Source organism: Equus quagga, chromosome 21, assembly GCF_021613505.1.
Source record: "Equus quagga isolate Etosha38 chromosome 21, UCLA_HA_Equagga_1.0, whole genome shotgun sequence".
NCBI lineage: Eukaryota > Metazoa > Chordata > Mammalia > Perissodactyla > Equidae > Equus > Equus quagga.
This window is the reverse complement of record NC_060287.1, coordinates 15792232-15813329: the sequence shown is the minus strand read 5'-3', so window position 1 is coordinate 15813329 and position 21098 is coordinate 15792232. Positions and strand designations below refer to the sequence as shown.

At 39.5% G+C, this 21098-nt stretch overlaps 1 long non-coding RNA gene across 1 annotated transcript in view; it reads right to left on the bottom strand.

Annotated features, from left to right (window-relative positions):
* LOC124231429 (uncharacterized) overlaps positions 1 to 21098 on the bottom strand; it is a 53426-nt gene that overhangs the window by 23181 nt on the left and 9147 nt on the right. The window contains exons 4-6 of the long non-coding RNA XR_006886518.1: positions 11128 to 11214; positions 8779 to 9030; positions 6848 to 7255 (exon numbers count right to left, since the gene is read on the bottom strand). This is a non-coding gene — a long non-coding RNA (uncharacterized LOC124231429). The remainder of the gene's footprint in view (positions 1 to 6847; positions 7256 to 8778; positions 9031 to 11127; positions 11215 to 21098) is intronic.

Sequence of the window (21098 nt, the reverse complement as noted above, 5' to 3'; positions counted from 1 at the left end):
CAGGCCTAGGCTTCAGGAGGATGGATTACAAAAAACAGGGGGAAATGCAGGAAAACATTTACAAGGATGTTGTGTAGCTGAGGGGGAGAGAAGTAAAGAACTGTGCAAACAGTGGCTGAGAAAATGGAGAGGAGGGGACTGAGAACTTGGTCACAGATCAGATGCAGAGAGAACACAAGCAAAGACGGTGTCAAGTCTCTAGTTTTATAAAGCGATGTTTTACCTGGATGAGCTATTGGCTTCTATATTACTTGTTACCTATTTTTTAATCTTACTCAAAGTTTTCATTGCATGGGAAAGCACCAGTATTAAATGACGTCACACTGTGTCATAGCCCATTTGTAAAAAGCACTGTAAGTACCACAGCATTGAAAGCCTTCCTTCTGGCTGGAACCAATTTTCTCCACCACAAATATCAAAAGTGCCTGGAAATGTACAAAGCAATCATTTTCAACCACCCAAAGTAATGCTATTATTCTGACCCCCAAAGTAATCCCTTGAAATGTTATTTTAGAAAAATAAAAAGCATTAACAGTTTATATCAGAGAGGAATTTCTTTGCATTCACAACTGCTAACTTGAAAATTAAAAAAATTTATGGCAGGCCACTTATCTTCTTGTTTCCTTTTTTGTTTTTTCACATGAGCATTTCAGTTTTGTTTAACAATTAACTTCTGACTAATTTGAACAGATGTGCTTTGCTTTAATATTTGGCTTGGAGAAAATTTTTTTGGTAAAAATAAAACAAAGTCATGTGTGTTTTTGGAATATTTATTTCTCCTGAGAGTGTGAGAGATGTGAATAGAATTAAGGGAACAACTTAAAATTTCTGTTTATTTTTGGACCTTAGAGGTGTCATTCAATTTACAGAGACATTGTGCCAAAAAAAAACCCAAAAACTAATATTCAAATACTGTCCAATTGCTGTATCTTGATTCTTTGCAAGATTATAGCTGCGTCTTTTACTCGGCTTTAAGTTACTAAATAGAACCAACAATGAAATTAAGCGGTAAACCTGCTGATGTAGAATTCTTCATTCCTAATTTGGCTAATGCCCAACTCTAAATTAGAATACAACAAAATCATGAGGTTTTACTTGCAAAGAAACTTGACTCTTGGGCTGAGTCCACAAACTCCTGAGATGTAAATTTGCCTTCCTGACAGAATTGAAATAAATACTACAGAAATAAAACCACACATCTATGGACAGCTAATCTTCGACAAAGGAGCTGAGAACATACAATAGAGAAAGGAAAGTCTCTTCAACAAATGGTGTCGGGAAAACTGGACAGCCACATGTAAAAGAGTGAAAATAGACCATTCTCTTATGCCACTCACAAAAATAAACTAAAAATGGATCAAAGACTTAAAGAAAAGACCTGAAACCATAAGACTCCTAGAAGACAATATAGGCAGTACACTCTTTGACATCAGTCTTAAAAGGATCTTTTTGGACACCAAGTCTTCTCAGACAAGGGAAACAATAGAAAGAATAAACAAGTGGGACTTCATCAGACTAAAGCGCTTCTACAAGGCAAGGGAAAACAGGATTGAAATGAAAAGACAATCCACCAACCAGGAGAAAATATTTGCAAATCATATTTCCAACAAAGGGTTAATCTCCATAATATATAAAGAACTCAAATAACTCAACAACAAAAAATCAAACAACCCAATCAAAAGATGGGCAGGGGATATGAACAGATATTTCTCCAAAGAAGATATACAGATGGCCAATAGGCACATGAAAAGATGCTCATCATCACTGATCATCAGGGAAATGCAAATCAAAACTACACTAAGATATCACCTCACACCTGTTAGAATGGCTATAATAACCAAGACAAAAAATACAAATGTTGGAGAGGTTGTGGAGAAAAAGGAACCTTCATACACTGCTGGTGGGAATGCAAACTGGTTCAGCCACTGTGGAAAACAGTATGGAGACTTCTCAAAAAATTAAAAATAGAAATACCATATGACCCCGTTATCTCACTACAGGGTATCTATCCAAAGAACTTCAAAACAGCAATTCAAAGAGACTCATGCACCCCTATGTTCATTGCAGCATTATTCACAATAGCCAAGACATGGAAGCAACCTAAGTGCCCACTGACTGATGACTGGATAAAGAAGCTATGGTATATATAACCAATGGAGTACTACTCAGCCATAAAAAATGATAAAATTGCCCCATTCACAACAACATGGATGGACCTTGAGGGTATTATGTTAAGTGAAATAAGCCAGATAGAGAAAGACAAACTCTGTATGATTCCACTCATATGTGGAAGATAAACACATGGACAAAGAGAACAGATTAATGGTTACCAGGGGGAAGGGGGCTGGGGAGTGGGCACAAAGGGTGAAGGGGTGCACCTGTAATGCGACTGACAAATAATAATGTAGAACTGAAATTTCACAATGTTGTAAACTATCATAACCTCAATAAAAAAAAAAAAATTGCCGTCCTGACTTGCCATCCACAACCATTGGAGAGGCCACCGTGGACCTGTAAACTACAGCAACTCTTCCTTTAATGGCAATTTGATTTTCCCTAGCTTTCTTCTTTCAACAAAATTCACAGAATGATTGCCATACTCCTCTTCTGTTCCACCAATACTTTCCTACCGTGGAGGAGCTTTAACAACATGCACTGTGCAATCATTTTCCTCCTTCAAGAGTTCATTTCAACCTTGCATGTTCAGGAAGCAGGAGCAACCTCTCTTCCCAGAGTGCAGATGAGTAATTGCTTACAAGTAAGAAAAACCCCTCTGGCCAGAGGAAGGGAGTTGCCAGCTCCCTCCTCGGTATCACGGCCCCTGCCAAGGAACAATTGGTAGGCTGCCCTGGGATTTTCCACACTCCAGATTCAGAGGGACTGATGTTCTTCTTTGTTTAGATAAACCCGAGAAAAGAGAGAAAAATAAATAAAGGAGCAACAGGTGTGGCCTAACTCTCTGCCATCTAAACTTCTGACGAAGAAGCAAAAGCTCTTACACCTGCATGTAAGAACTAAGCTCAGGAATTTGGACTTGAAAGCCAAATTACCAGCAATGAGTTTGGAATTGCCTCAAACCAAGTTGCAAAGAAAGTCAGCACAGGCTAGGACTTGACGGGGTGTCTAAGGACTCGACATCTCCCTTCTTCAGCTTCTCCCCAGCTGGTGTTTAAGAGAGGGGACGACATGACCTGAACCCAGAGTTCTCAGGAAACTCGAGAAGAAATGCCTCCATGGAGCAAAAGTAAACAGACATGTCTGCTTAAAAATGCTCTCGTTTTTAGCAAAATTCTGTGTAATGGTGAGTGAAGCAAATCCAGCTATATCGTCCCCACAGAGAAAGAGGAGGGAGAGAGGATGTGAAAGAGCCAATGCGTCTATGCTCCTCACCTGACAGAGCCACATCGGAGGTCCAGTCCTTCCAGTAGGGCCAAACGTTGGCTCCATGTTATAGGTGTCACAGCTGAAGTTTGGAAATGTTATATTACTGGCTCAAGATCAAACGCCTAATAGAAGGCAGGGCCTGAATTTGAACTTAGCATGGCCAAACTTCACGCTCGGGGTTTGTCCTTTGTCCTAGAGGTTCCCAACACCAGCCCCAAGGTTCATGCTGGCCTGGCTTCTCCCAACCCACCCGGGTAGCATTGTCAAAATGTCTGGGCGACAGGCTCCAGAAAATCTACTTCAGTAGGTCTGGAATGAGACCTGGGAAACTGTGTTTCGAAAAAAATCTCCTTGACATTTTTCTGCAGCCAGACTTAGGAACCAGTGCAGTACATACTCTTCTCAGCAATTTTTTCCAGCAATTAATTAATTGACTTTGTGGAAATCTTAGCTCATCTCCCAAATCAAAGTATAATGCATTTGTCACTCTTGGGGAATATATCTGTTTCTATGAACCATGAAACATATTTTCAAAATTTTTAAAGTTCCAGTGACCTTAGAAAATGTCCTTAGGTTGGGACTTATGGTTCCTCCTTATGTTCAGAAAATGAAGGTGCCTCCTTGTGGCTAATTCATCACCCACAATTGTGTTACTGCAAAACTTCATAGTTTCCTGCAGTTCAAGATTTTCCTTACTTCTTGGTGGCTCAGAATGCCAGGGCTCCTGGTGCTCAGGACAAACTCCCCATCTCTCAGACAGTTTTGATTTACTGCACCCTCTGGGCTTTCCTTATTTTAGCTGTGGGGCTATGCATCTGTTTCAACCAATTTTCTAAAATCCACTCTTTCCTAAGACAGCTTTTATTTTGGCTCCTTGCTAAGGATTGTGTGGAACATCTCTTGGGACCTCAGCTGAAGCTTTTTATGTCCTTATGCTCTCCCATGAGAGGTTCTTTGTATGTCCCTATGTTCAGGTGGCCAAAGTGGGTTTCTCCTTCTAGCTCACTCCTTTTCTCTAAGGCATCCACAGCTAGACCAAAGTGGGGTTCAGGAAACTACACTCCTGGGGCTCAATCTAGCCGGACACCTGTTTTTGCAAATCACATTTTATTAGAACACAATCAGGCCCACTCATTTGCTTGTCTACGGCTGCTTCATGCTACAGTGGCAAAACTGAGTAGCCAGAACTAGACAGAGACCATATGCCTGCAAGTATTTACTATCTGGCCCTTCACAGAAAAAGTTTGCCAATCCCTGGACTAAAGGGACATTTCCAGTGAAAATATTTATAAATTTCCCTCTGAGAAGGAAACATCACATCTACTTTTAGGATCACCCCAAACTGCATACGCTGTGAGGATTTTGCCATTTGCCTATTTTTATTTATTTATTTGCTGAGGAAGATTAGCCCTGGGCTAACATCTGTGCCAATCTTCCTCCATTTTATATGTGGGTTGCCACCACAGCATGACAGACGAATGGTATAGATCCGCGCCTGGGATCAGAACTCACGAACCTGGGCTACCAAAGAGGAGCACACTGGACTTAACCACTAGGCCATGGGGTCGGCCCCTATTTTAATTTATTTTTAATTTTTAGCTTTAGGGAACAACACATGTATTCTTTTTTCAAATCCATGTTCAGATGTTGGTGGTTATTAAACAGGCAATACTAAGGCCTAAAAATGATGGACAATCTTGTCAGTAAAAAACATTCTTTAATATGTAATGAATCACCTCATTACATATATAAGGGGAAGGAGTATGGAGAAGGTTATTTGAATCTCTGTTAATTTGGCATAATTCTCTCCACTTAACCTTATTTCCATCTGCTAAAATGAACTACAATTTCACCATTCTGTAACTTGTATTGCTGATAACAAAAGGAAACAATTTTTTCTCTTAATTTTCCTTAAACCACTTTGATAATTGGTGATGGTACAACGTATATATCTAAGAAAATATTAATCCAGAAAAATAAATTTTGAGGAAAAAACTCATTTCTCTCTATGAAAATAAGAAGGAATATGCTTTAAAAACCTCACTAGTCTTTTCAAATCCCACGAAAATGACTAAAGAAAATCTTCGGGATTTGATATCTAATGACTGCAGAAAAGCAACTGGCTTGTAACTGAAATCGGCACCTGATCTTTAGGCTCCCTTTGCCTGCCAAGTTATTGATATTTAAAAGTACCAGCACGCCCTCTTGCGGTACATTGCAATTACTGTTCTTTTCTACTACTAACTTAGAAGTTTGGTATGGATCTGTTAAGTTTTATGTAACTCATTTTACAAGAGACCATTCTATTGGAGATTCCACCTGTGATTGATTCATATGAAAAAACAATCAATAATACATGCTGGGACTTGCAGAATGAATTGCTAAAACTGCCCTGGACTATAATGAAATAAGATCATCACTGACACCAACCCCAAGTTCCCAGGAACAGTAATAAATCCACCATCCATTTTTGGTCCATAGGACCACTTTGTAGGAGAAAAGAACATAAAGTCTAACGTTATTATATTCTTGAACTTCAGGTGTGATAAAGAAGTTCTACCCACTCTGTTTTCCAGTTTGAGGATGTGGATATATACACAGGGTAAATAAATTTATCAAAGGGCACATGGAAACTCTTCTACATAGAAGAACAAAAAGGCTTTATGAAAATCAAATCTACATCCCAGTTTCTGGTCGCCTCCTTTCAAGGGGAGCTGTGGTCACCTGTTCTGGGCTCTTGACTTGGTGAATTTATTGGTTTAGGCCGTAGCACAAGCCCATGCATCCCCTGGATTATATGTTTGCATTTATGAGACCATCTACCCACAATGTCTCCTCTGGATGGCTTGGGCTTTGTTGTTCTTGTTGTTTTAAATATATCCACCACTTACTAGCTTAACTAGGATCAGTTGAGCAAGTTACTTTAACACTCAGTCTTAATTCCTCCTCTGTAAAATGGAGATAGTAATGACGACAACCTCACATAGCTGTCATGAGGACTAAACAGAGGCATGAAGGTTAGGGTGCCTAGCTCGAAGCAGGGCACACAGGAAGAGATTAATAACTCCTACGATCAGTACTGCTAATGGGTTTCTGAACAAATTCTAACACTGAGATTTCTTAATATTCCCCTCTCCTTTTGTCACTCCCCACTTAGCAAGCGTCTTTTTGGTCTTTTTCATTAAATTTTTTGTTTGTTTATTTTTTGCCTTTGCTTACTGTGTGGCAGTGGAAAAGCAGATTTCAAAGTGTGGGTTCTTGTTTCAGGACATGCATTTCGATGCACTTATTGCTATTTCCAACCCAAGAAGGCTGCCTTATAGGGCCAATACCTAGGAAAGTAAATAGCGCAATCTCTGTGCTACTCAGGTAGGAATATTTTGACACACGGTTTGTTAGAGAGCTGAAATAGGCCTGATAAGATGTTTAAAAAGCATGAAGAGCATTATAATGAAGTACTTACCATTTGTCTTTTCAGTGGTCAGGAGATTCTTCTGCATTTATCTGGAAGTTTCTAATGCAAGCTGCCTTTGTGAAAAAGAACTCCCACATCGTGGATGTGTCCAATTCAGAAGAACAATAAACATTGACTGTGGTACAATATCACTGCACAGACAGATGCTCCAACTATTGAGGGTATTTTTTTGTCCACAGTTTCATCAAACATCAAGAGTCTCTTTCTAGGTCAGCTCCAATGGAAAAGTACTTATTTTAGAACCCTCATTTTTTGTTTCCCTAGCAATGCTGTGACATCATATCAAGGTTCTTACACTCAAAATTACAGCCTAAATGTCCTTCTTGGTTCTTCTCATACAACTCATATTTGGAGGTGTTTCAATCTCCTCATTAGATGTAGCAAACCTAAAATATGCTGAAAAAAAAAAAAAGAGAGAGAGAGGGAAAAAAAGAGAGAGGCTTTTCAAACAGGTAACTCCAAATAATATTTAATAAATGGAATTTTTACATATGCCCACCCTGGTATCCATGATTGTTGTCTGTTACCTAGGAATTACACACTGAGTTGCAAGGAATGATCACTATAGTAACGAGAAGGACACTGGAACGTTGAAAATGTGGGAAGATGCTAAATTTAGATCAAAGTGAGTATATGTCACATTATCAATCCTATTCCTGCAGGAGCTAATTTTCTTCAAAAGATCTTCCTTATATATCACATGAAAGGCCCTTTTCTCTCCTTCATGCCCATTTTCAAAACCGTTTAAATTAGCAAACTTTGGGGGGGGTTTCCATAAATACTAGTTTTTGTTTTTTGAAACTGTAACTTAAAATAACTATGTCCCACTGTTCCTTAGCTCTCACCGGATAATACATAGTACAGATATCTTGTGTTTTCTGGATACACGCTTTCAAGTAACCCTTTTTTCTTTTTTTTAACATCAGAAATGCACCATAAGACCTGCACTGTGACTGTTTGCTGTGAATCGTGTTGTAGGATTTTCGTGCTTTTTGTGGCATTAACTTCCCTACCCACAAACAAACAGCCTTCAAACTACCCAGAGGAGATCAAACAGTTGATGGCATTTATATTTTTCTAGGAGTCAGAAAGAATTCAATCCCACAAAATTAAGTGCCTCTAGGAGAAAAAAGTGACCACGTGGATGTTGGACATCAAAGACAGAAATATCTTCCATCTCTGTTTAGTGTTCCCAAACTCCAGACAGCCTTTTTTATTTTTTACTTTTTCTCCACTTCCTTTCCCTCCTGGCTCTCTGAATTATACTTAGGAAACTGGAGGATAGATTTCACCTTCACTTGGGCTCGTTTTTGGTAATACACAAAGTCTAATGGAGGATTGTTCTGCTTTTTCACAAATGATTGATTCTGCTTCTTTGGTGGTCCCAACACAAATCTGTAGGGTGTTGGCCATTATCTCACCAACAGCAAACTCCTGAAGGCTGACTGTGTTCCAAGTAGTGCAAAAACGTGTTGTTAGTTACACATCTTGCTTTGTCCATCACCTATGTTGTCTAAAAATATTGGGTGCTCATGACCCAGATTTTTACTAAAACTTTCAGGAAAAGTTGGCCTTCCTTGGACTGTGGCTCTGAAAGAGCCAGGTGAAGGGCTGTATTTTGAAAGACTGTACTTGTTTCCAACCCAACCCCATGATAGAGCAGACACCTCTCATTGGTTTGGACCCAGGAGGGATGAGAAGTGTAGTGTTCCTGTGCTTCTGCATGACCAGCCTGATACAGTTCATAACAATAAAAATATATCTCCCCCTCTTCTGCTCTAAAGTCCAAGGAGAATGAAGTACAGTTCATTACCAAAAAGAAACAATCCATCTAGTAAATAGTCCAGACCCACAAGGAGTCCAGAGGATATCCAGAGGTGAAATATTTATTTTCCAATGAATTGCCTGACAGTCCTTACCAAGTCAGTCTTGAGTGGGAGCCTGGGAATCCCTTCCCTCTGTAGTCTCCTTTCTCTCCCTACTTCCCCATCGATGCCTAGCCCCTTCCTGGGGGTGCTGGCTCCATCTTGGGTGTGGAAGAGGCAGTAAGATTCCTTGAGATCATGATGACCATTTTTCCTAGACAACTCGACCTCCTTTTTACTTGCATTCTCCCTTATAAGAAGAGGCTGGGCCAGACATCGAAAGGTGATCAATAAATGGTGATCCTCCTTCAAAAAAAATAAAATAAAATTTGTTAATTCAACAGTTTAATTGAAAAAATGAACCTGGTAAAATATATATTAAAAAAAAAAGGAAGAGGAGGCTGAGGCATTTCAGAATCTTCTGATTGGATCAATTAAAATAAAGATAAGACTTTTTTCTCATAACATTGGCCATTGCTCATAGCATCACATATTTAGTGTGGTTAAAATTTCTTTCATTTGAGTCTGTATTACAAAACCCCCCTCATCAGAGGTAAAGAAGGAATAAAAGATAGAATATGTATACGTATATATCTTCATTCAAGAATCCAAACATGAATTAGCACCTTCTTTGAACCAGGAATTGTAGTAGGTGCTGAGAGTACAGAAATGAATAATTCATAGGCACAATCTCAGTGTCTATGAATTCAGAAATTAACTGGGGCTGGGGTGCGGGTGGTAAACAGACATATAAAGAATTAATGGTGGTACATTCATGTAAGAACTTGCATCTAGATATGAACGAAGTGTTGCGTTAGCTCCAAAGAAGGCATTATTCCCTGGGAGAGCCGGGCAAGTGGGAGTCAGGCAGAAGAACACCAAGGAAAGCATGTACGTTGATTAATTTTCCTAGACTTAGTCTCCCCAGAGCTGTTTCCAAAGCAGAACTGAGCCATTTACACAGTGGGTTCACATTCCATCCCTGGTGTTTAACCTGAGTGAAATAGACACAGCTACAGAATGCCAAGAGTGGAGATGCCAGGAGGAAAAGATGACATGGGTTTGAATAAAGCTATGGCACTTTGGGCACTGTGGGGTATATTACTTTGCTAGGGCTGCCATAACAAGTACCACTGACAGGATGGCTTACACAACAGGAATTTATTCCCTCAGAGTTCTGGAGGCTAGAAGTCTAAGATCAAGGTGTTGGCAGGGTTGGTTTCTTCTGAAGGCCTCGCTCCTTAGCTTCTGGATGGCTGTCTTCCTCTGGTGTCTTCACATGGTCTTCCCCCTGTGTGAGTCTCTGTGTCTTAACGACCTCTTCTTATAAAGACACCAGTCATAAGGATTAGAATCCACCTCACATTACCTTAATCACCTGTTTAAAGGCCTCATCTCCAAATACAGTCACATTCTTAGGCACTGAGGGGTTAGGACTTGACAAACATTCTCTCCTTGACCAAACTTTGGTCAGGCTCTTCTGAGCTCTCTTTTTGACTAGGGTTGACCTTGGGCTCCCATGTCCTTTCCTGTAGACTCCATGTCTAGCAAGAAGCCTGCTAAGTCAGTTTAACCAGAATCTTCCATCCTCGATATCTAATTACCCTCCGTATCTGATCAGGTTTCTCATCATCTACCTTCCACCAGGTGCTGTCTGATCACCCTGACCTGCCTTCAGCAAGAATCCTGTTAGGTTGGTTTAGCCAGAATCCTCCCTTAGCCATGACATTTCCTCTTGGTAATTTTCCATCTGCTGACCACCCCCTATCCCTGGCTTCTTGGTTACAAATTCCCATTTTTCTTATATTTGGAGTTGAGCCCAATCTCTCTGTCCTACTACAAAACCCCGATGTAGTGGTCTCTATAGCTATTGTGATAGTCTCCCTGAATAAAATCTGCCTTAACCTTCTTTAACAAGTGCATGAATAATTGTTTCTTCAAGAGGCTTCAACATATGAATTCTGGGGAGGGGGGGACACAAGTTTTGAAACTTTGGGGAAGGTATGGTAAGGAAGCTCTAGCCATGAGTTTTCTCTTTAGGAAAGAGAGAGAGGAGATTCCTGATTTTCTTAAGAGTTCTGTAGGAGAACGTCCATTGGTTGGAGAAACCTGGAGCTCTGCACTGGGGAGTAAGGAGGGGAGAATGGAACAAAGAATGTCATCCTCTAAGATAACATTTCCGTGGTTTAGGAAAAAGAAACTTAAGGAAAAAACAAAATCAACAAATGCTGTGACATTCTGCCATATGGCAATCGAAACTCCCACTACTGTTCCACCATCCAAGAATCATTTTTATAATTATCACCAGTAATTGATCGCCTACTGGTTCAGTCCAGCAGAGAGGTTAAGAGCAAGGGCTCTAGAGTCAGACAACCTTGCAATGAGTCCAGCTCTGCCACTCACCATGTCACCTTGAACAATTCAACTTCTCTGGAATTCCTTTTCTCATCTGGAAGATTTGAATAATGATTGTGTCTTCCTCAGAGGGCTCTAGTAGGGATTAGATGAGATAGTGAAGATTATTGTTGTTTACTATTAATATTTTTCAGGGACTATATATAGTAGGTGTTATACATAGTAGATGTTTTATATATTTTATCTATTTTTATATCCTACAAAAATCCTACAAGGTGCTTGTCATCAGCCCCCCTCAGCCTCTTAGTATCCCACCTCCCCCTGCTATCACTGAGGATAATTTCCATGAGGAGATTCATACGAGCTTTATTCCCACAAACTGATGGAAAGAGCAGCTTCAGGATCACTTCCTTCCTCTCTTCTTTGCATGGTGCATTCTATCCTGTGCGTACTGCTCTCTTGGCACAGTTCCTATGACAACCTCTCTCCAGAATATTTTTCTGCTCATCCATATTACTCCTGACTCTTCTTGTTACAAAAAAAAAAAAAAAAAATCAAATAAAGCCTTATCAAAAATAAATAAATAAAGCCTTACATAAAGGGTTTTGTTAAGGGGAAATCTTTTGTTATTGGGGAGTCTCAAATAGGAGCTATGATGGTACACCAAGAAAGGCAGTAAATTGCTTTAAATGGTTTTTGTTTAAATGTTATAAAACCCCATATACACTCACTCTCTCCAGTACAGTAATGGGAACATGTACAATTAGATCTCATGGTTACTAACACAACGCAAAGCAGAAGTATATTTCATTTTGAAGCTGGAGCTTTTTAAAAATCTTTTTCTTGCTATTTCTTTTGGTTTTATTGTCTGCTGTAATTTGATTTACACTAACGAGGTATGTAAACACTGGGAACTCTTTGTGCACAATTTAACTCTAGTCTACACCCCAGGGATCAATTAGCATATGAAGTGGCCTAATAGAAGTAACACCCTAAGAATTGGCCAGGTGGCATTCAAAGGTATTTTTATCAAAATCAGCACCAGAAGTTTCATTATTTAGAATGTTATAAAGAATTTTTAATTGGTGAAATTAGTGGAGTTTAAGTTATATGATTATTAGAAGTCGGGCATCTCCTACTTGGACAAGAACGCATAAATAAACACCTGACCAGGCCAGTAGTTCCTACCAGAGGGACGGCTTCCAGGCCCACTGATCCTGAGTGGGTCTGCTTAGTGAATGATCCTGTCATCTGATCTGACTAAAAGGCCTGCCTCTCCCTCCATCGGAATACCTGTCTTCCTCCTGGAGAGAGCCTCTCATGAAGGTGCTGGTCATCGTCTCAGGGGTTGAGACTGAAAATATTCCAAGTATACACTGAATGACTGTTTTGTGCCTACTTGCCGGCAAATATTTGTTTGCTTAGAATAATACAGTCTAAAATGTGCTTTTGCTACAACTGCCTGGTAGAAAGGTGATGGGTTGGAAACCTAGAGCTGATACTCCCTCTTACTACTGGAGGGTTCCAATGAAATCCAAAATTACCTGACATTCGTGGGACAGTAAACTGGCTTAAGTTGGTTCAAATTCTCATATTCTATTCTTCAACGCATACCTCATAATAATCACACGTATCTAAATTTCCTCCTGCCACACTGGCATTTGTCTTCATTGACACACTCAGTGAGCTTTATACCAGTGCAGTCTACTGGTCAGAATATCATCTTTAGGCAACACAGGGATGCTCTGGTTTCCATAACCACCATTCAGGTACTGAGTCATAAATCCTCACATCAGCTCTCAGGCTCTTTTTCCTTTTTTCCTTTTAAATAGGCTTTATTTTTTAGCGCAATTTTAAGTTCACATCAAAATTGAGTGGAAGGTACTGAGATTTTGCACTATCCTCTGTCCTCACATACATGCACAACCTCCCCCACTATCAACATCTCCTACCAGAGTGGTACATTTGTTATATTTGGTGAACCTACATGGGCATGTCATTATCACCCAAAGTGCATAGTTCACATTAGGGTTCACGCTTGGTGTTGCATATTCTATGGGTTTTGACAAAGATATAATGATATGTATCCACCATTATAATATCATACAGAATAGTTTCACTGCCCTAAAAATCCTCTGCTCTACTGTTCATCCTTCCCCCCACCCACCTCCTCCCACCCCATCATAGCCACTGATTTTTTTATGGTCTCCATAGTTTTGCCTGTTCCAGAATGTCATATAGTTGGAATCACATGGTATATAGCCTTTTTGGATTGGCTTCTTTCACTTCGTAACATGCATTTAAGTTTCCTCCATGTTTTTCCATAGCTTGATAGCTCATTTCTTTTTAGCGTTGAATACTATTCCATTGTCTGGATGTTCTGCAGTTGGTTTATCTAATCATTTACTGAAGGACATCTTGTTTGCTTCCAAATTTTGGCAATTATAACTAGAGCTGCTATAAATATTCATTTGCAGGTTTTTATGTGAACATAAGTTTTCAACTTCTTTGGGTAAAAACTAAGGAGCACAATTACTGGACTGTATGGTAAGAGTATGTTTAGTTTTATAAGCGACCGCCAAACTGTGATCCAAAGTGGCTGTACCATTTTGCATTCCCCCTAGCAATGAATGAGAGTTCCTGTTGCTTCATATCCTCACCAGCATTTGGTGTTGTTGGTGTTCTAAATTTTGACCACTCTAATAGGTGTGTAATGATACCTCATTGTTGTTTTAATTTGCATTTCCCTAATGACATATGAAGTGGAGCATCTTTTCACATGCTTAATTGCTATCTGTATATTTTCTTTGGTGAGGTGTCTATTCAGGTCTTTCACCAGTTTTTCAATTAGGTTGTTTGTTTTCTTATTTCTGAGCATTAAGAGTTACTTGTATATTTTGGATAACAATCCTTTATCAGATAGGTAATGCCAAGTCTAGCTCTTTAGAAATATTTGGTTTCTGCCCAGCAATACAAAAGCCTCTGAGACAAGGAAAAGCAAAAGTTACGTACCTTCTTTGGTGGGAGAAGGTAAAAATAAATAAAACAAGAAAAATAAAAACACTGATTAATATTTCAAATTATCCTGCCTTATGGAAAGAGTCTAAACTCCTTAGGGTGGCTACAAGACATATCTACGCTTCCCAATTTCATCTTCATCCCATGGCATGCTGGAGCCAGTTCACATCAGTTCATGAGAGCTAAATGCTGGATTTTCAGGAATGCTGTGAGCCAGTTGTTAAACATAGCTATTATTAAAAATTAACTTATATAAATCTTCCTCCCAGCCACCTCCCATCTCTCTAGAGAGCCCACCCATTCCTACCCTAGAGCTCCCTAAGAACTTTGCAAGTACTTGTATTACAACAAATCTGACATTGTCCCTAACGGTTGTTTTCACTAAAATCTCCCCCAGATTATGAGATTGTCAATAAGATCTTTCATTCATATTTGTCTCCTTTGCTCCTAGCAGAGGGCTTGGCACATGGTAGCAATTCAATAATTGCTTGGTGAGTGAGTGACTCCTGGAGGTTAAAAGCTACTCCCTTCCTGATATCTTGGGATCACTCCTCTACCCAGCAGCACTCGATTTCCACAATCAAACTTTACACTCCTAGGAGCCTGAGTCCTTCCATTCTTTGATCAGCCACCACAGAAGAAAAGCTTGGTTTCCCTCTAAAAGAGATGCAACTTCACTCTCCAAGGGTTAAATGCAGATCAAATGCAAGTAGTAAAGAAACAAAGAAACTTTAACAATTCCCTGAAGTATAGAAAGCAAATAACAAGTCTCAACATCTATCCATAATGCTCCGTGGTACATGAGCCTGAAATGGAAAGTCTATGTGGCTGGTTGGTGAGCCAGCGCAGGGCTCTCTTCAGTCCAATTGACGTTTTAGAGGCACAGAGTACTTTTGGTGAAAACCATGAGAAAGGCTGATGTGATAGCATTATTGGGCTTGTTGGTAGATGGACAAAATAGCCAGGAGGTTCTCATTGCATAGATATACCTGGGAAACATCTTTTTCATCCTTTAGAAAATAATGTCATGTATATTCTGGAAGGTTCTTCACGGAAATGTGTCAACTGGAAAAAACAAAGATTCAAAACCATTGCTTTTGATTTTAGACTGTGCAACCCCAAGTACGGAAGTGCTTGACCTAATTTCTGATTCCACAAACAGCTTTGGATAGTCACTGGTTTGCCCTAGTCTTCCCAGAATAAGAACCAAACGTCCCTGAGGACACCAAATGACACAACCACCCCACCGCCAAGCTGGCACCAGCAAAAACGTAGGCTATTTGCAGAGAGCACTCCGCCTCTGCTGTGAGTGGGCAGTAGACTACCAGGGAGATGCGTGCTGCCTGCCTGGAGACGGGGTTGCTAGGTGCCTCTGAAGTATGAGACCGAGAGGGGTACATTATTTCCCCCACACTTCTTATTTTACACAGTGACAGTTCTAGCCCGGAAACAAAAGCGAAGAACAGTGTCTGTGGTATTAGGAATAATGGCCAGCCAAGTGCCCTATGGGGCAGAAGGAGCAGGGTTGAGGCTTTTATCGGGAGCAGGAGAAAAAAGTAATGTGATTTGGTTTCACCATAATTGCTTCAGCAGCCTGGGTGAGAACTAATTACGAGTTCATCTGGCTCCAGAGAAACCCCACCTCTTCCCTTCTCCAGAATGGCACTAAAATATCAGCATTGCATCACCAGAATTCATTCCCATTGGTGGCCTTTCTTAAGGAGAGCAGCATGCTCTTTCTCTCTGAAAGCCACTGGAATCTGTGTAGACCAGGAATTTATATCTTTCCAAGACAAATAAAATATTCCTGGCACTCACTTGTCACTTGAAAGCTCAGAGTGCTTGCCCATTATTGTATCATAGAGGAAGTGTTGTTTTAAAAATGTGGCAGTGATGAAATGCAGAGAAGGAAATGAAGGGACAAGTTATAGGCCCTACGTCACTACAACAGCCCTGTCATCGTTAGACTTAGGGAAGGTCTTGGGTTTCAGAACCAGGCTGTTCATTGATGATATCTTGACACTCACAGGTTCTCATTAGGCTCCAACGGCCCTAAAGAGATAAGCATTTTTGCTCAGAAAGTTGGTCATCTAATTCTCAAAAGAGCAGAGCTAACATTGGAAGTCATCGGAATAGAACTTGAATTCCATCTAGGTTAGTAGCCTAAATTACAAATCTAGATGAGAGCTAAGTAATGCTGCTTTAATAAGCTTATTCAGACTCTGTGTGAGCTCTGAGAATGAGGCAAGTTGATATATGATGGTAGAAAGAACACGGGTTCAAATCCTGGGTTCAACCTGAGTCTACATCCTGACTATGTTGGTTGCTAGCTACACATAAGTTACTTGCCTTCTATGAGTGTCAGATTCAATGGAGAAATGAGGTAAAAATATCAGTTCCTTCACAGGATCTATGTAAGGATGAGAAATAATGCATAACGTGCCTACACAGCACTTGGAACAGAGGATGTACAAGATAAATGGTAGCACATGTCACAATTCTGTGTCCCAATGAGAAAGACTAACCTAAGTGCCTCTACACGTGCAGCCCTGTGGGGGTTACAAAGACATACCACGCATGACTTTTGTCTTCTGAACCATCACAATTTAGTTAAATGGCGAGGGGAGTGGGGCCTGAGGGGGAGTAAGGACTGTCTGAAGCAAGCAGCAACCAAACATGATAGAATTAGCTACTCAATCGTGTGGTGCAAATTTGAGGCAAGGTAGGAGTTCAGGAAAAAGGAAGAACAGTGCAGATGAAGCAATAGCTTCAACTACTCAATAGAAAAACAAACACAACACTGATTAGTCAACCACTAAGATTTATGCAGATGTCAAACTGTAGATTTAACAAAAACAGAAGACCAAGACGCTCCTTTTAGCACCCAAAGGACCTGCTTAGCAAAACAGCCAGCTCTCATTGCTTATTCTCCAAGGTCACATTCTGGAAGCAGAATGGAGCACTTTGAAAGTTCTAAGCATGGACCCTGACTGGGCTCACCTGTGGTGGAGAGCAGATGAGCGACCATCTTTATTTTGCAAGAAAAGTCAGCTTACAGTTAGGAAATGAGGAGCAGAAATAAATCATCCAACTGAATAAAAAGTCCAAATTCAAGTGAAAGTTAAAACTTATTATTTTATGAAGTTAATGGCTTATTCTATCAATGAATTTGCTGATCTCCCTTGTCATATATTCCTTTAAATATATACTAGGCTTATGCTCAAGTCCATAAACATAGATGAACAATAAATAGCACTTTATTTTCTGAAAATCATGGTAATCTGAATCTGCACCCCCAGGAAAATTCAACCTTCGTCATTATTAACTACGCCCTTAGTGGGAAAAGAGGAGGGAAAACACAATAGTACTAATTATGTATTTAAGTTACACCCATGCTTTATATTTTGTACAGACTTGCCTAAATACCATATGAACTTGAATATATTTTCTCAAAAAATTATTCCATAGGAATAAAAGGAATTGCCTTATATTTGTTTTTACAAAGTATCTCCTCTTATAAGAAAGCCTATTCAATTATTTTGAAAAGCTAATTGCATATATCTGAATAAAAGGTATAGTTTTTCCCAAATTTTTTCTTAGAGATAAAAAAACTCTCCTTATATTTGAACCTGTGCAAAGTCTCTCCCATTATGGGAAGCCCATTTAATTATACTGATTCAGTCTCGATCAGTGGATGTTTAAAATGCTTGCAGAAGTCAGCTGATGAAGTTGGTAAAAAAAAAAAAAAAAAGGAAGCAAAAATATTTTACGCAGATTTGAAATTATTCTTGGAGGTACGAATTCTAAATTATAAGAGTTGGGTGACACCATAAACAATCCTTTTAAAGATCAACTTAAAAAGCAGTACAGTAAGTGATTAGATTGGAAAGATCATAAATATAGACCTGTGGTATGGACTGAATGTTTGTGTCTCCCCAAAAGTCATATGCTCAACCCCCAATGTGATGGCATTAGGAGGTGGGGCCTTTGGGAGGTGATTAGGTCATGAGGGTAGAACCCTGATGAAGAGGATTAGAGCTCTGACCAAACACCAAATCTAGCAGTGCCTTGATCTTGGACTTTCCAGCCTCCAGAACTGTGAGAAATAAGTGCCAGTTAAGTCACTTAGTTTATGGTATTTTTGTTATAGCAGCCTGAATGGACTAAGACAATCCACATATGAAATAAAGCCACCATGGAGTAAACATGACTGACTGAACATACTTGTTTGTTTTGTTTGGTTTTTACACTTTTCTGAAACTCCACTAAAGATGATAAAGAATTTTTTTTTCAGGACATCCAATCATAAGGACAGAGAATGAGGAAAGACATGACAGCATCAAAATTTGAAAGCTGGGAAGATTAAGGAAAGGTAACTGATGTGCCAGATCCAAGAGTGCTGGGTCCCAAAATGGTGGCAGAAAAGCCAAGAAGCATTGATCACACACAAGTCTTGGGAATTGGTGGCACTGGGCAGCTCTGGAAGTAGGATTGGAGGTACAGCAAAAAATGAGAAGTAGTTAGAGCCTTAAATCTGCTATTCACTCCCAACAAAAGCCTAGAAGTTTATTTTCTGGGAAAGCTAAAAAAGAGGGCTCTGGGAGTGTTGGGAGGCTACAATACCAAACAGAAAACTAACAGATGGATGTTGGCATATTGGAAAAGAAAACTCATCCCTGCCCCTTTGTCCTCTTTTCTACCTGGCTCTCAGAATGCAGCAATCAAGCCTAAACCTTCCCAAAAGGAGTTCAAAGCTCTTTCCCTGATGAATCCAACCCAATTCACTAAAGAAAAAATTCAAAGAGAAGTCCTACACCTTCATGGTCCAATATTGCAGCCACTAGCCACTTGCAGTGACTTACATTAAAACTTAGATTAATTAAGTAAAATTAAAGTATCAATTCCTCACTTGCACTAGCCACATTCCAAGTGAGTACATATGGCTAGTGGTTATGGCATTGGACAGTGGAGATACAGAACATGTCCATCATCACATAAAGTTCTATTACACAGCACTGATCTAGACAGACTTCCCTACAGCAAAGCCAACAGTCTCCACTCTCACAATCTGAGTGCCACACTCTTACATATCTGCAGACACAAAGGATCAACAGACACCTAAGGCATCTTTCAATACAAAGAAATAGAGAACCGAGTTACAGCTTAAGCAAACTAGAAGAACCAGAGACAATACAGACAGAAGAAAACATATTATCATTACTATCTTCATGGAGGTATGAGAAGATATTTTTTCTATGAAACAAGTATAGCCTGTTGTAAAAAAAAAATCAATAAATAAGAGAGATTAAAAATTTTAAAAACACAACGGCGACAACATGGATGGACCTTGTGGGTATTATGCTAAGTGAAATAAGTCAGAGGGAGAAAGTCAAATACCATATGTTCTCACTCATAAGTAGAAGACAAAAACAACAAACAAACACATAACAACAGAGATTGCATTGGAAGTTACCAGAGGGGAATGGGGGAGGGGGGAGGACAAAAGGGGAAATTAGGCACACGTGTGTGGTGATGGATTATAATTAGTTTTTGAGTGGTGAACATGATGTAATCTACACAGAATTCGAAATATATTATGATGCACATCTGAAAGTTATACAATGTTATAATCCAATGTTACTGCTATAAAAATTAAAATTAAAATAAATAAATAAAATTTAAAAAATAATCTAATAATGTAGTAAGAAGATGATATATACACAAAAATATAATTAATAAGAAATACTTGATGAACCGATTTGAATACAAGGAATGATACTGACAATAGGAAAGAAATCCGGAGAGAAATGAGGATAACTATTGAGTCTTCATGAGATAATAATAACAGGGGAGCTGGGGTTGTGAAAAAGAAAAAGATTTGGATGAATAAAATGAAGTATAATTTAAAAAAACACACACAATGGCATAAATGAAAAACTCAACAGAAGTGTTAGAAGATAAAATTGGAGAAATCTCTTGGAAAGCAGAGCAAAAAAAAGTAAAGAATGGAAAAGAGGAGAAAAAAATCAGAAAATTAGAGGACAAGTTCACGAGGTCAATATTTAAATAAAAGGAGTTCCCAAGAAACAGAACTGAGAAAATGAAAGGAGAAAATTATTTAAGAAACATTTCAAGTGAATTTCCCAGAACAGAATGACCTAAGTATCCAGACTGAGAGGGAATCCAGAGTCCCCAGGTGATGGCTGAGAATAAACCACACCAAAGTCATGTCATCACGCAATCTTAAAACACTGGGACAAGGCAAGCTTGGAGCGGATGGGTGGGGGAATGGTCACCTAAAAATATCGAGACTCTGAAGAGCTTTGGATCTTTCAACAGCGCAGTGGAAGTGGACGAGCAATGCCTTAAAAAATTCTGGAGGAAAATATTTCTCACCATAGATGTCTATATCCAGCCAGGATATACTAACCTATCAATTCAGTCTGAAGGAAGAACAAGGACATTTTCAGTCATTTAGGGTATCAAAAACTTACCTCCCCTGCACCCTCCCTCAGATAGCCACTTAGAGGCTCTACTACACTAAAGTCAGTGGGGAAACCAAAAAAAAAGGAAGACACGAGATCCTGGAGACAGGAAGCCTATGGAAGAGAGAGGTGGAGGCAATCGCACCAATTCCATGATCCCAGCTGTGTGGAGGCTCTGAGAACAGCCTTTCCAGGTTAGGGCAGGTTAGCATGCTGTGGAGGGAGTGCTTTGGGGAAATGAAACGTCAGAAGACCTCATGTGTCTGAACTTACCAAGAAGAGAGTTAAGCAACTGGCAGAAAGTTTCACCTAGGAATACATAGAAAACAAAACCAAACCAAAATTTTAAAGGAAAATTATTTAATCCAGGGAAAATGCAGTTGTGAATGGGAGTAACAACCACACTTGAATAAATCATTGTATTCTACAAGGCTTAGCTGTAAACAGCATTTACGTCATCCTAATAATGCAATAATTTTGGTCTAACCCAAATGATGAAATAACTATACTAGAAAG